At 47.3% G+C, this 15,103-nt stretch overlaps 1 long non-coding RNA gene across 2 annotated transcripts in view; it reads right to left on the bottom strand.

The window, feature by feature from the left end:
* Positions 1-252: 252 nt before the first annotated feature.
* LOC141585199 (uncharacterized) overlaps positions 253-15,103 on the bottom strand; it is a 28,577-nt gene continuing 13,726 nt past the window's right edge. For both annotated transcript variants that reach the window (XR_012518619.1, XR_012518618.1), the window contains exons 2-4: positions 7,039-7,364; positions 5,700-5,905; positions 253-5,549 (exon numbers count right to left, since the gene is read on the bottom strand). This is a non-coding gene — a long non-coding RNA (uncharacterized LOC141585199). The remainder of the gene's footprint in view (positions 5,550-5,699; positions 5,906-7,038; positions 7,365-15,103) is intronic.

Below are 15,103 nucleotides of genomic sequence, written 5' to 3' on the forward strand. Positions count from 1 at the left end.
CTTCTATCTTGGAGTGGGAAGTCCTCTCATGAGGAGCCCAAGCTTCAGACAGAGAAGAAACAGGGGCCATTCATTTATTTACTCTGCACAGTGTCAACCTTAAAGGAAGAGGCTGAGACACCAAGTGTAATTTAAAGAGTTTACTTGAACCAAAGTGAGGACAGCTGCCTGGAAGACTCAGACCCACATACCCTTGGCTGTGAGCTTCCAACAGCCTTTGTGACAAGCAGTTTAAAAAACAACAGCAACAACAACAACAAAAACAATGTTTATTTTAGGTTCAGGAATACAAGTGTAGGTTATACATATAAACTCGTGTCACAAGGGTTTATTGTAAAGATGACTTCATGACCCAGGTACTAAGCCTAGTACCCAACGGTCTCTCTTCTCTCCTCTCCTTCCTCCCAGCCTCTGCCCTCTCATAGGCCCCAGTGTGTGTTGTTCCCCTCTTTGTGACAACATTTTCTCATCATTTAGTGCCCACTTACAAGTGAGAACACGCGGTATTTGGTTTTCTGTTTTTGTGTTGGTTTGCTAAGGATGATAACCTCCAGCTCCATCCAAAGACATGCTCTCATTCCTTTTTATGCCGTGAATGTTCATTGCATCACTATTCACAACAGCAAAGACGTGGAATCAACCTAAATGCCTTTCAATGACAGATGGGATAAAGAAAATGTGGGATCTATATACCACAAGAAGGATTTTAAAGGCAAAAGAAGGGGACAGAGAGTGGGCTGGGACAGGGTTATTTGTCAAGAATTCTTACCGGTTTACAGAAATAACTTTCACTGGCGACTCATTGCTAAACTACAGGTGATAATGTCCACTGTGGCATTACTATAGCTACATGTGGCAATAGCAAGCAGTTTTTAAAAATGAATATGTAGCTCAAAAGAAGGAGTGGGATGTGATTGCTGTCATTTTACTGTCTCTCCAGGCCTGATGATTTAGAAGAACTCACCTTCCTCCGATGAAAGCTCTTTACTTTTTACATCAGGAATGTTCTTTTCCGCCTTCTTTTGGTGTTGGGAAGGGTTCTCTAGCAGGGACAGGCAGAAGCCAAGGAGAGGCAGTGCAAGGAAACTAAAGTGCTTGGGAGAGGGCAGCAGTCCCCTGCCTGCAACCCACATTAAAAAACACTGTCACTTCAGGCTGAAAGTGGTAGAAACCAGTTTGAGTCACACCGAAGTATGCGTTAGAAGACCTGGCTAGTCCTTTGCCCAGAGATGTTGTAACATAACTGCAGGCGGATGGAAAAGATATGGAAAGCATTAAGCACTGGACAAGCTTAGGGCTCAGTCCCTTGGTGGTGAGTGGTGGCAGTGCCTAGAAAATATGTATAGAGACTGTGAAATTGGGAGAAGAAAGGCCCTAGGATTTGGGGTTTGGTTACGGTGGGATCAGAGGCATCTGGGAGGGTGGAGACAAATACCTGAATCATAACCGGTCCTGGGAGTGAGACCTTGTGACTGAAACAATCATGTTACTCTGAGAATTCTTGTCTAATTCCTGGCTGCAGATTTAAGTTTATGGTTGATGGGTGACAGTATACACATCCAGACCTGTCTTGGACTTTTGGAAGATTTTCTCTGGGCTAAAGCTGGTAGCTAGGTTAAATATCAAGAAAGGCTATAATTGCTTTTTCTCCCTATTGCCAGAAAGTTGGACTTTGATAAAACTCTAGCGACGGTTCACTGCAGCCTAGATGGAAAAGCACTGAATTTAAATTTTACTCTTGGCCCTGCTGAGCTGTGTACCCTGGGACAAACCATTTAACTTTTCAGCTGTGGTCTAGAAAGATTCATACCCATCTTGCAGGACTCTTTTAAAATGATTAATTTCAGAGACTGGCTTTTGCTCTGTCACCCAGGCTGGAGTACAGTGGTAGTGAGATCGTAGCTCGCTGTAGCCTCCAACTCCTCTCAAGCAATCCTCCTGCCTCAGCCTCTCAAAGCACTAGAATTACAGGCATGAACCACTGCACCTGGCCGCAAGATTCTCAATGGCTAAGAGGGAGAATAACCAGGACGAAGATATGTAAACTGTGAAAAGCTGTCGTCTTACAATGGTGGTGGTGATGATCTTTATACTCCTGGGAGGGCTGGTGCACATTCTTATCTACAGCAATCATAAGCAGAGGATAATGATTCTGTCTTGAGGATTCTCATAGTAAAGTGAAAGGATACTGATATTACCTAATGTTTAACATAACTGGACCCGCCATCTACTGCTTTATGCACAGACGATACGGGGCTGAGGGAGTCTCCGTTAGCAGCACTGAGGATCTTGGTTACAAGTGAGCGGAATGAGTAAGTGGGGAGGGGATCTTTAGCAACCTTTGAGAGCAATATGAACTCCAAGTTATGTTTGCTGAGGAACACAAAGCAAACATTAGCAGTGAAAAGAAAAACAAACCACTTCTTGCCTATTTAAAGCAATAAAGGAAGGAACAAAGTTAGACAGGCAAAGAGATGCTTTTGTTTTCCCAGTTATGAATCCTGATTAAAAAAAAAATTGTACACAAACCACAAAGACAGTCAGTACCTTCACCTCAACTCCTAATGTGCTGAAAAAACCTGAAAATAAAGCAGTGTCACACTTGAACTTGCTATTTAATTTAAGCTTTATGTTTATATTCTGTTGAGAAAATCTCAAGACACTCGTTTTCTCCTCAGCAGTATTTTCAGGCATGGAGTGGGGGAGGGTAAATGTAATTTTTCCAAGTATATTCATTTACTCAATATATATTAAGACCTATTATGTGCCAGGCTGTCTGCTAGATGGGGCTAACAAAAATAAATCCCTGCCCTTAAAGGAAAAGATCCATACCGTGGTATCTGCAGCCTCTGCCCCTAAAAGAAACATCTGACAGACTTCTGGTTTGGAGCTTGGATACTGACCAATCAGCTCTCATCTTCCCTGGACAATCAGAGCTCAACTGTATCAGCCAATCAGAACTAAGCAAGTTTAAATCTTTCATTTGCACAAATACACTTCATGGGAAACCTGGGAAGGAAAGTTTGCTATAAAACCTGACTTCTGCTCATGCCTGTAATCCTGGCACTTTGGGAGACCAAGGTGGATGGATCACCTGAGGTGGGGAGTTGGAGACCAGCCTGATCAACATGGAGAAACCCTCTCTATTAAAAATGCAAAATTAGCCAGGCGTGGTGGCACATGCCTGTAATCCCACCTACTCGGGAGGCTGAGGCCGGAGAATCACTTGAATGCAGAAGATATAGGTCGCGATGAGCCCAGATCGCGTCATTGCACCAGCCTGTGTAACAAGAGTGAAACTCCATCTCAAAACAAACAGACAAATAAATAAGCAAACCCAACACCTCTCTTTGTTCTCTGAACACAACTACATTTTATACTGAAGGCTGGGTTTCCCAGGTGTGCAAATTGTCCACTGGAATAAAGTCTCTTTCCTCCAAATTCATTTTTCTGGAACTTTCGTTTGTGGGATTTAGAAGGAGGAGCAATAATTTCTAGGAAATCTGATCAGCTGAAGGGAGACTGGAAAGGAAACAGTGGGCAATTCTACTGGAAGTAGATTTGAACCAGATGACAAGGAGCCCTGGATGGGTTAGGGATTTATAACTTTATTTTGAAGGCATACGGAGTCACTGAGGCTTACTGAGCAGGGAAGTACCACGATCACCTGGCTGTAAACAGACCCTGAAGTTTAGAATCTCATTTTTGAGAATGAACTTAGGAAACAATTACATGGGTGGGTTTGATGACAACTTGAGGACATTTAAAAGGGCATGGCAGTTTCAGCTTGCCTTTCTGCTAATAGCATTTGCTGCTTCTCACACTTTATTTTGCATGGAGAACTCTGCACACATACACAGGAGAGTTGGTATTTTCCTAATTTATCTCCGTAGCCGAGTTAGCCTCAGACACCTAAGAAATATAGTCAACACTCCTACCTAAAATGCCCAAAGGGAAATTCTACATAGCTGAAGGCAGGAGCTAGCCACTCAGCCCAGAGACGTTTCTTCCTAAGAGGAAGGGCACTGACACAGAAGACTGTAACATGCTATAGTGACAGTGACCTGAAGAGTGAACCCTCCCTGCACCTGCTGTGGAGAAGGATGGGATGCTGCAGTGTGCCAAGCTCTGCCAATCTTGGTTTAAGTCTGGGCATTGGCACTAATTTGCTATGTGATCTTAAGGAAGTCACATTCCTTCTCTGGGCCTTGGTCTCTGCCTCTGTAAACTGAGAGGTGTACTGGATGGTTTCCAAAATCCATCTGAGTGCTGACATCCTGTGGGCATGTGGGACTGAATGAGACCACTGGGAACTCTGTTGTGAACAGTCTGATGATCACCAAGTTTCTCTTCTTTCTCTTTGGTGCTGAGGGAGACCACACAGTGAGAGGTACTTTTGGTCAGAACCCCAGCTGGGTCTCAGAGTCTGAATTGAGTCCTAGCCCTGCCGTAGGTTAGCAGTGTGAACTTGGGCAAGTCACTCAAGCCTCTCTGAGCCTCTGTTTTCTTTTCTGAAAAATACGTAATGAGTCAATGTCTTCTAGCTCAAGAAAAATGGAGGGATAGAAAAATTAGAGAGAGATGGCTTCCAGTAAGTATGACATTATCACTATCAGGCAAATTGGGTTCTTTTTGCAAAAAAGAAAACTTAGAAGAATAGATTTTGACAAATACACTCAAGAGCTAGTGACATTATCCTGTTTTGGACAACAGCTTGGGCCTTTGGCAGTTTTATCCATCTGTCAAAAAAGCAGCACTTTTAATCCCTGAAGTATAGAAACAAAGGAATAAGTTTGTTTAATGTCTCCTGCATTAGACAAATCGATGTCTCTGTTCTACAAGACAAGCTCTTCACTTCTTGCTATATGGAACCTCTCAAATGAACAACCTTATTCATGGGAAAATTCCCTAGAGTGGCCACTGCAATTTCAAATGGTCTCTTAAGAAATTGTGTCAGAGACATGAGTTCACACGACAGTGAGGAAATCTGGAAGCAGGAGGTGTTTGGTCCAGGGAAGAGCCACTTCCAATGAAGAAAGCCCCACGGGCACCCGAGCAGTCTGAGACCTCGTGCCTCTCAGAGGCCACAGGGTGATTGTCCCCAATCCTCCTGATTCTAGTCAGAGGGAACTTTAAAGTGAGCCATTCTCAGAGACCACATGGAGACAAGGTTGAGGGGAAATCTGACCTTAGGTATGGAAACCCTTTGGTGACCTCCAGCAAAGCTCATTCCAATGGACGCTGGCCTGAGGAGAGCTGAGTGCTGTGGTCTCCGAGACCAGCTTAAGGACAGACTTAAGTTGACACACTGTCAACTGTGCACTTTTCCTCTTAGAGACAACACTTATGCCATTCAACCAGCAGATAGGCATAGGAGCATTTCTCAGAAGGCCAGACAGCAGTTTCACCGAGGAGTGGTGCAGATCTGATTGGATCACCAGGAAAAGTCGCACAGAACCTCATTCCTAGAACAAGAGCGCACCTGAAGCGGAGAGGCCTCAACGTCAGACTCCATTCAGCCTGTGAGCTGCCTCCCAGCTGTGGGCCACCTGGCGAATCAGACAGGGAGAGATGTGTGTCTCAGCTGTGTCCACCCTAAATAAGGTGGGGACTCTTGTCCAAGGAGGAAGGGCTTTGGCTGACTCAGGGAACCTCTAATTCTGCAAATCCTCCTAAGTTAAAAACCATCAAGAACTCACCTGTGGCTGAACCAAGTTGGGTTTATTGACTCGTTGCACAAAGGAAGAATGTCCAGCAGTTGAGAGGGCCTTTGAAAGAGCTTACTATAGATGTGGGCTCGTGGCTGGTGAGTCTCAGTAGGGTTTAGGAAGCAGGACCTTCTCTTGGCTGGATATCGTGGATATGCAGGCGCAATACTGTAATTGTGTATCCTAATGGTTCTTACCTGGAAGATGAGAATAAAATGAAGCAAGACTGAAGATGCGGCGGGGAAAGAGGCAGCAGGCATTCCCATCAGCCAGGAGGAGATGTTTGCTGTATCTGATTTGCACAGAGACCTTGTTTTTGAGATAAAACTTAGGAACACAGGGTCTGCTTTGTAAAATAAATATTTTGGAATTTTTAAAGATGACAATTCAAACCTTCTCCCACAAAAGACAGGCATAATGGGACGACTCCCACTCTGATAGTGGGGCTTTCCATCAGGCCACCCTGGGCAGAAACTGCGAGTTGAAAATGAAGAGATGGTGACCCATGTCTTAAGCTCTAGGGGCCTGGAACCAAGTGAGGCAGGGCTCGGAGGAGCAGAAGGAGTGGTGGTTTCTTCACGGAACAGCAAGTGGTAGTGATGGAGGTGCCTGTCTCAATGTTTGTACTTTAAGAGATTGGACTGAGCCCACATCTTTGACCCAAGGCTTCCTTCTGGGCTGGTGTGGTCTGTCACTGTGGCAGGAATGAGAAGGGCAGGGTGGGGTGAAAACAGTCAAGAGTGGCAGCATCATGTCTCGCTCTGCTCCCAGCTCTCCCCAGCTCTCTCTGCAAACCCCAGATGCTTAGAGCCTAAGTGTCAGACTTCCTTAGGACCACAGAGACTCTCCCAGGTTACCTTCAGCAATGGGATTTATGGTAATGATATTTCTGGAAACTGGGAGGTCACCAAGCCTCAAGGTTCTATAAACAACGAGGGTAGATTCATTTCCAGAGCCTGGAAAAGGTCTCTGGGTCTTGAGTGCTCCAGGGATCTGGTCACCTCACCATCTTCCCAGCACAATGCCCCCTCAGACACCCCACTTGGCCCTGAGCCCCCCAACCCCTGGGCTCCCTCCACCAGTGTGGGACATCTGCTCACCCCGGCTTCTGATTGTTTGTGGCTCTGCTCTGTGTGGCTTTTAGCCTCTACTCACAATAGCATCTGCCTTTTCTCTCACATTCACACTTACGAAGCGAATTTAATGAGCCCAGTTGGTCACCATGGCCTGTGTAAGTACCCGCTTCCATGCTGGGCTGCCGAGACACAACTATACTGGAGGCTGGCACCCATCCCTGGTGGAATCAGCACAGTTGGGATGGTGAACTTACCAAGGATGGCCTTCTTTTCCCTGTAGAGGGGCTTTCCCTGCTTACGTTGATGGTAAGGTTGGGGGGTGAGGGTAAGGGAATGCCGAATGAGGGAAGAGTAGGTCTCCCGTGACTTGGCCTGTCTGAACCTTTTTCCCAGCCACAGAAGTCATGAAGCTCTCAGGGGGCAGGTGAGGGCAGTGCTTTGAAAAGATCCCGAAGGCTTCTACAGAGTGCGTGGGTGAGGCATCAACGCCCATCGTACTGTTTCTTGAGTCAGATCTCAGCCAATGTCGAGCTTGGCAGGTACTGTCTCATTCCCTCTCTGTCTTTTCCTCTTTGCGGTTCTGTAAAAGAGAACAAGGAAAGGTGATCAGAAAGGTGTGTGGTGTTCATTCTGGCTACAGGGGGTGATCCGCCGATTACCCTGTGAAATTGCTTCCCCAGGGCCTCTGTTTGCTAGACATTCCGGCTGGCCTCCTCCTTTTCCTTGCTGTGCTAAACTTGACCTTTCTAAATTTCCAAGTCATATGTGGAGCATAGTTAATGCTTAAGTGTTTGATAAATGAATGAATGGACAGATGAATAAATGAAACTTGAATTTGCCAGCAGCCCTTCACTGGAGGCAGGACAGGAGTGGGTAAAGGTGCTTGGCTTTGGTGTAAGAAAGGCTTCACTTTGAATCCCGGCTCTGCCACTTGCAAACTGCGGGACATTGGGATGAGTTACTTAACTTCCCTGAGCCTCCTTTTCCTCAACTGTAAGGCTAGGGTAATGTCCACTTCGAAGTTCTTTGGGAAGTCCAAGTGACTCTGTATTTTCTAGCACAGGGCCTGATACAATGAGCTTTGATGGCTGTAATTATTAGGCTGGCTCAAGGGGATAGGAGGGTTAGAGCATCTCAGTCTCAGTCCCCATATGCAAGTGTGTGGATTGGCCTGGGACACTTAGTTGCTTGACAGTGGCGGAGAGAGGGAGATGAATGGGAAGCCCAAAGCTCCATGTCTTTACCACCCAGGGTACTAGAGAGGCCGTGGAGCTAGGGCCAGGCTAAAATGCCTGGCAGCCAGGGCTGTGTTCCAGAAGTCACGTTTTGGGGAATCACTGGGAGGGACCAGCATCCAATATGAGGGGAATTCTACCAGTGGTGCCCAAACCAACCAGTTCTCACATTTTAAATCTCCCCCACCACCTCCTCCCACCCAGCAGCCTCCAGTGCTTTCCCACGGGCATTCAAACATGCCCCAGCCTCTTTCAATGGAATTATAACAAGACCCCCTCTCAGCCCTTTGTTCCTGTGAAACTGTGGCCTCCTCACCATTTCTGTGTACAGTAGAAAGTTCATGAAGTATCACCTGCAGGCACTCATTGACTTTGTGTTCCCCTCCCTCACTTCTCAACCCTCACAATCGGACTTTCACAGCCCCCAATCCCCCAAGAACATTCCACGCAACCCCTTGGGCTGAAATCTCTGCTGACCTTTGGATCATAAAGCCCAATGGACACGGCTTCTCAGGCCTGATGGACGTCCAGGCTTCTCCATGGACATCACCCCAAAGGCTCTCCTGTCTCAGCGTCCCCGATGGTGCTGCCTCTGGTTCTCCTCTGCCATTCTAGGTCTTCTTCAGTCTCCTTCCTAAGAATCTCTACCTCTGCCCACCTCACTTAAAGATTGGGGTTGTCCAGAGTCTTGGACTCTTTGCAATCCCCAATCAATACTTTGTCGTTGGGTGAACTGATTCTCTTCAAAGATTCAATGACCCCTGTGTTGCTGTCACATCCCCACTGGGATCTAAAGCCCAGGTGTGTTTCCTAAGAACCAAGTCTGCACAGCCACCTGTCACCTGGGCATCCCCTCTTGGCCACTCCCACAGCAAAATTCTTTCTCTCACTCCCAGATCCTCTCTTTCATTCTGCTTCTTTATTCTCGATCTTGATAAATATTGTCTCTAACCACTCAGTTGGCCAAATCTGTCATCACAGGAGCCCCAGCCCCACCTCAGTTTAGCTGGGCACTTTCTCAGCTGCTCGTTCTCGTCCTGGGCGGTTCCTTCTCCTTGAGGCCCACACCCCAGCCTTGTGTCATCATCCTGTCAGCCCACCTTCTCACTCTCTGTGGAGGTCACCCTTCTCTTCATCTCTGCTGCTCCCACCCACTCCAGACCCTGCCAAAACTTGCGGGGGTTAACACAATGGCCACTCAAGAATCCCTGCCTGGGTTTGTGGGTTCCTCCAGTCCATTCTCCACAGAGCTGTCTGGATGAGCTTCTACAAATGCAAATTGGGTCAGGCCTGTCCCTCCTCCCATTTGAGATTCTTCAAGGTAACCCCGTGGCCTTCTCCTTAGTGAGAAGTCCAAACCCCTTAGTGGTGCATCCAAGGCCCTTCGCGTCACACGGTGAAGGGCTTGCACTTGGAGAGAGGGGCTCAGATAGGCCCAGGTTCGGATCCTGGCAGATCCTCCTTTTCCTCAACTGTAAGGCTAGAATAATGCCCACTTCAAAGTTGTTTGGGAAGTCCAAATGACTCTGTATTTTCTAGCACAGGACCTGATACAGTGAGCTTTGACGGCTGTACTTATTTGTTTTTGCTTTGTGATTTTGAGTAAGTTACTTAACCTGTATAAGCTTCCGTGTCTTTTGTATATAATGGGGGTACCATGCCTACTTCACGGGTGTAGAGAGGATAAAATGCGTGCTTTTGCACCTTTATTCTTGCTTTGGCCTTTTTCTCTCTAGCAAGGTACCCCGCTCGTTGCAGGCACCCAGCATGTGGGCCCCGTGGTTTCTGTACCCCACCTGTCTCTTCCTGCCAGCTTTTCACCCGACGCTCTCTGCTCCAGCCATCCTGAGGGGCTTGTCCTCCCCAGAGAAGCCATGCCTCATCTCCACCAGCTGACACTACACAGCCCTTGATTGTGAGGAATTGCTTGACTCATTCCTCACAATCATTGACGTTTCCCTTCAGGAATGACCTGCTGGAGGTTTCTCCTGAGCACAGCGAGATGAGCTGCTGCTCCTAAAGTTTCCAAAGCAGTCTGCATGGCCCCATAAGGCGCTCACTTTCTCATCTTGCAATTATCTTCCCTCTCAAGTGCCCTTCCCTCTGCAAGGAATCTCCTCAAGAGTAGGAATTATGTCTTATTTATCTTTATATCATCACCAGTACCTAGCATAGGACCTGACATATTAGGCTGTCAGTTAACATTTGCTGGATGGACAAACAAACATGGAATTCACGTTCAGATGGCATTCAAATTATTTTTCTGCTCTTCTCAGGAAGAGTGGCTGTCATCCAGCCCACCGTCACACTGAGAGGCTCCCTGAGGACAGGCTTCCAGCAGCGTGGTACCCTGTAGAATTAGCAGACAGGCAGCTCTCATCACGTCTGTGGCTGACTGCCTGGCCACTAAAAGAAGGGAAATCTAACATGAGGAGGCCGGGTCCTCATCTCACCTAGTGCAAACCAGACCCAGTGGCTGTGAAGCATCTCAGGTTGGCTTGGAGGTCCTGGAGCGGTGGTGGTCATGAAAGAGGTGGGGACATTGTGGGAGGGAGGCAGAGGAAATTTGGGAGGGGAAGGGCAGAGCAAAGTCCCCCAGGAAATGCACAATTCCTTATTCTGGCTGGCTGGCTGAGGAGTTGTGGACCTTGCCCCAGGGACTGGTGGATAAGGGCTGACTTTTACCACCAGACTGGTTTTAGATTTTGTTTTAAAATCAGTTTTCAGGCAGGTCAGAGAGTCTCAGAACATCACTTTCCCTCTTTCACAAGTGAGTGCCTGTTTTTAGTCAGAGGGAGCTCTGGGGATTGCTTCTGCCTTGGGATCCAGGTCAGGCTGGCTCCCCAGCCCTCTGCCCGCAGCGTCCTTATGTCTGGAGAATGCTACCGCCGTGAGCTGTTAGATGTCACTGGGGTATTCACCACTTTGGTCTGTAACAGAAGTGGAGGTGGATTACAAGGCCTCTGCAGACAGCTCCTTAATTCTTGTCCTGAAAGGGCCTGAGCAGGGCCTCCCTTCCAGCACTGTGGGGTGGTGGGAGTGAGGGTCGGCGGGTGCCTAGTTTGCTAATTCTTGGGGAAGGAGAGGGAGGGTCGCCTAGTGTTCCAGAACACTCTTGTTTACCATGCCCACTCTCTTCTACATCCTGTAGGTGTATGATGTATGTGGAGAATGACGGGGTCAAGGAGTCAGGAATTCTGTGCTTCAAATTCTCTTTTTAGACACCCTTTTCCATGTCAGAGCTTTCAAAGTTGCCTTTCTTATATTTTGCCAAGAAATGGGGTTGGGCTGGAGACTGAGCAGAATCGTTAAGATCTGGACATGTTTATAGCAGGACGATCTCATTTGAGTAACAGATCCTAAGACTGATAATAAAAATGACTTCATTTTCCCTCTGAGCACTGAGTCGCCAGAGCAGAGACCCAGACGTTTTCCAGCCCTGCTGGGAACCGAGCACTCTAAAGGGAGCTTCAGCTCTAAGCGGGAGTGGTTGAGGCCAGATGCACATCAGCACTTTTTGCTAGGAGTCAGGATGTTTCTGGAACTATGAGAGTTTGTAACCTTTCCCCAGAGATCTTTAAAACAGGATGAACGCTCACCTACTTAGAAGAGCAGACATGTGGGCTTGTTAGGTACTGGGAGCCTGAGTCTGCTGGTCTCAGGCAGACCATTTCTTTCAAGGAATCTGATTTTCTGTTTGAATTTGGCTTTGCTATTGACAGGTACATAAACAGTAAACCAGGGCAGCGCCTGCGAGCTGGTTTGCGTCTGTCGGGAAGGCCCACAGGGTCTCTAGGCCTTTCCACAGGAGCCTCATCCCTGGCTCATTAGCGCACCTGTGTTCTCTCTCCCTCTCCCATCTCCCTCTCTTGGGATAGGAGTTTTGCTCATTGCTCTGCAGAAAGGTCATGAGACAAGGCAGACTGGATGAGTCTTTGTGAAAAAGCTTTCTCAGGCAGAGTTCTCTTCAGCTTGGGCTAAATCAGAATCGTCAGTGGAAGGATGCCTTCCCTGGGAACTTCCACAGCAGCCTCTTGGATTCTTTCTCCTGTCTACCTGTCAAAGAGTCTGCAGCTACATTTACAGCTTTGGATGTGAGCATCTATGCACGCGGCAAGACTGTGAGCTAAGCAGGCACTGGGCTTCCAGTCTGTCCACACAGTGGGTGGTGGAGAGAGGAGAGCCCCTCAAGAGCTGGGCCACAAGGCCCAGGTCATGGAGAAACTGGGAAGTGTTTTAGAGAGAATCAGTCTCCTGGACCGTCTTGTTGGGGGACTTCTATTTGTAGGGTCAGCCTGGAGTATGACTGACTGTGGTAGGCGAGACCTGATTATTTCTTATCGTTGTGGTGGGAGTGAGGAGAAGCGTAAGGGGAGGGTGATGAGGATTGTGGGGCTCTTGAAACTGTGGTCTAATAACAAGGCCACACCTAGTTCAAAAATTAGTTTTTGGAATCTGTTTCCTGGTTGTTCTCCAGAGTAACACAAGGCAGTGGGACTAAATAACACATTAGACGAAGAATCAGAAGTGGGATGTGTTCATTCACTCATGTATTCACTTAACTAGCGTGGAGGCACCTTCTAAGTGCTCAGCACTGGACTGAGCATTGAGAGGGAAATGAAACAGAAGGTATGGCCCATTCTTTGGAGCTTACAGTGAGAAACCAAGAGGTGTGTCCTGAAAGAGCCAAGCAGCGGCACAGCAAGGAAGGGGGATGTGGCATGAGTTTTATTCATCTTGGCTTGGACGTGAGGTGCCCCAAACACCTGGACTTTCTTGCATCTTACAGTCCTATTGGCTTTGAGTTCTGAAACGTTTTATTTGAACACATCTGATAGAGCTTTTTAAAAAGATGCCCTCCCTTGCCTCCGAAAAAAGAATTCACGGAACACAATTTTATCTCTTTTTGATGGTGTGGGCCAAACTCACCCTTCCTTGAATATCCCTCCACCCTTTCCTATGGTCGGTGTTTTTTCCTTCCAAACCACTGGCAGTCATTTCTCACTGCATACAGTTCTCACTGCTCCCGTACTCAAATGGGTGTAACCATTAAGACTGAAGGTTGACTTGGAAGGACACGAGAACCGTTTTAGGAACAAGCGTAACTTTGGATCCAGCTCAAGGTTAATAAGCTCGGGTTTGGTGGTTGGGTGTTGCTTGAATCATGAAATAAATATTCTCCTACGTTTCTGAGGGTGTTTTCCTTCCTTTCTCTCAGGTCATGTTCTGTGTAATCACAGATGTTGGATGTCAGTTGTGGTTAGGGGAGGATGGTACCCTGTAAGATGAGGTGTCAGAGTGGGTGGCACCATCTATAATGCTCTAAGAGTGTGAAGAAGAAAAAGAAGATTTGCTATGGGCTGGGAGGTCCCGGGAAAGGTTTTGAAGCTTCATTGGACTTTGAGGACAGGGCAGGGCCTGGATGAGTTGAGAGGAAGTAGCTATGTAATTACTGAAAAGGAGTAGACTGAACTCTCCAATGAAAACAAATGGAGTCTTCATCCTATCCATCATATATTGATATCTATTGATCCCGCTATCATCATCATCATCATTCTTTCTCTCTCTCTTTCTCTCGATGAGGTTGTAGATGATACCCTGTGGTCCACCTTGCCAGGCCATACAGGGATTTGTTCTACAGAAACTTGGCTTAGGCCCCTCCACCTTCTGAAGGTTCACTTCTGTTGTGACTGCTTCCTTGATGGTGAGGGTGAGTGACAGAAGAAAAACCTGTATCAAGGCGACATGAAAGGAGACCATATTCCTGAACTTCTCTCGGTGTTTCAAAGGCAGCAGAGGAAGAAGACTCACTTTCCTCTTGCACTGACAAGGGTCTATTCCATTCCCTAGAATCTAAATTGTCCCAATATTTCAGAAGGGCTAAAAAGTTGAAGGCAGGAGCCACCATGGTTGTTAGCTCCTGTGGGCACCTGTCATTAATGGAAAATACCAGGACATCTCTCCAACTTATCAGTCTTTGGGGAATCTGAAGCCATAGAGCAGGGCAAATGTAAGCCGCTGTCCTGGGGCCTGAGCTCACCTTCATGTACTAAGGTCTGTATCTACTTGAAACCAATCGCTTGGCAATGATTCCACAGTTAGCTTTCAATTTTTAAAAGTACAAGTTATGGGGAAAGCATTAGGAAGAAAATAGAAGTTGTCGTCGGAGGCTGTATGTGCTGCTGTGAACACCCGGGTGGGTGTGAGGGAGGAGGCCATGGGCAGCCTCACAGGTCACCAGGGTCAGAGTCAGGATACAGCAGGCTCTGATGGGGAAGTGGCCTGGATTCCCTGGCAGGCTTCTGCATAGAGGAGAGTTTGGAGGCTCTTTAAAAATTCATAGGTTATTAAAGTCATTCTTCCCCCTCAAATTTCTGTCCTGTGGCTAATTGTGTTTGAGAAAACCAAGTGGGGCTAATGTTCCCAGCAAAGGCTCCTGCTTCCCAGCCCTCGCTCGGGCCTGGCCCTCCATGGAGCAGAACCCCCTCGATCTTCCTTTACTTGGGTGGGAATCTATCTGACCCCTGGCTCTTTCCCCATTATCCCTTGGCTCTCTAGATGGGAAGGAGACTGGACATGGGCCTAATTGTGTTCAAAAGAGCCCCATGGACTTGGCTAATTGTTTTTAGTCCTTTTATTGTCATCACAGACTGTACAACCTAGAAGCCCTTGAAGCTCTTACATCCTGTCTCTTGGTTCTGGAGAGAATGGAATTTGAACCAGTTTCCTCAGATAGCCATCTTAAAAAAAATTTTTTTTTTTTGAGATGGAGTTTTGCTCTTGTTGCCCAGGCTGGAGTGGAATGATGCGATCTTGGCTCACTGCAACCTCCGCCTCCTGGGTTCAAGCGATTCTCCTGCCTCAGTCTCCTGAGCAGCTGGGATTACAGACACCTGCCACCATGCCCAGCTAATGGCCAGGCTGGTCTCAAACTCCTGACCTCAGGTGATCCACCTGCCTTGGCTTCCCAAAGTGCTGGAATTACAGGCATGAGCCACTGTGCCCAGCCACCATGTTCTCAATTTTTTAAGAAAAAAAAAAAAAAAAAAATACTCCCCTAAAGAAGCAGCTATTGTAGCATCTC

The sequence above is a fragment of the Saimiri boliviensis genome, chromosome 7, assembly GCF_048565385.1.
Source record: "Saimiri boliviensis isolate mSaiBol1 chromosome 7, mSaiBol1.pri, whole genome shotgun sequence".
Classification (NCBI taxonomy): domain Eukaryota; kingdom Metazoa; phylum Chordata; class Mammalia; order Primates; family Cebidae; genus Saimiri; species Saimiri boliviensis.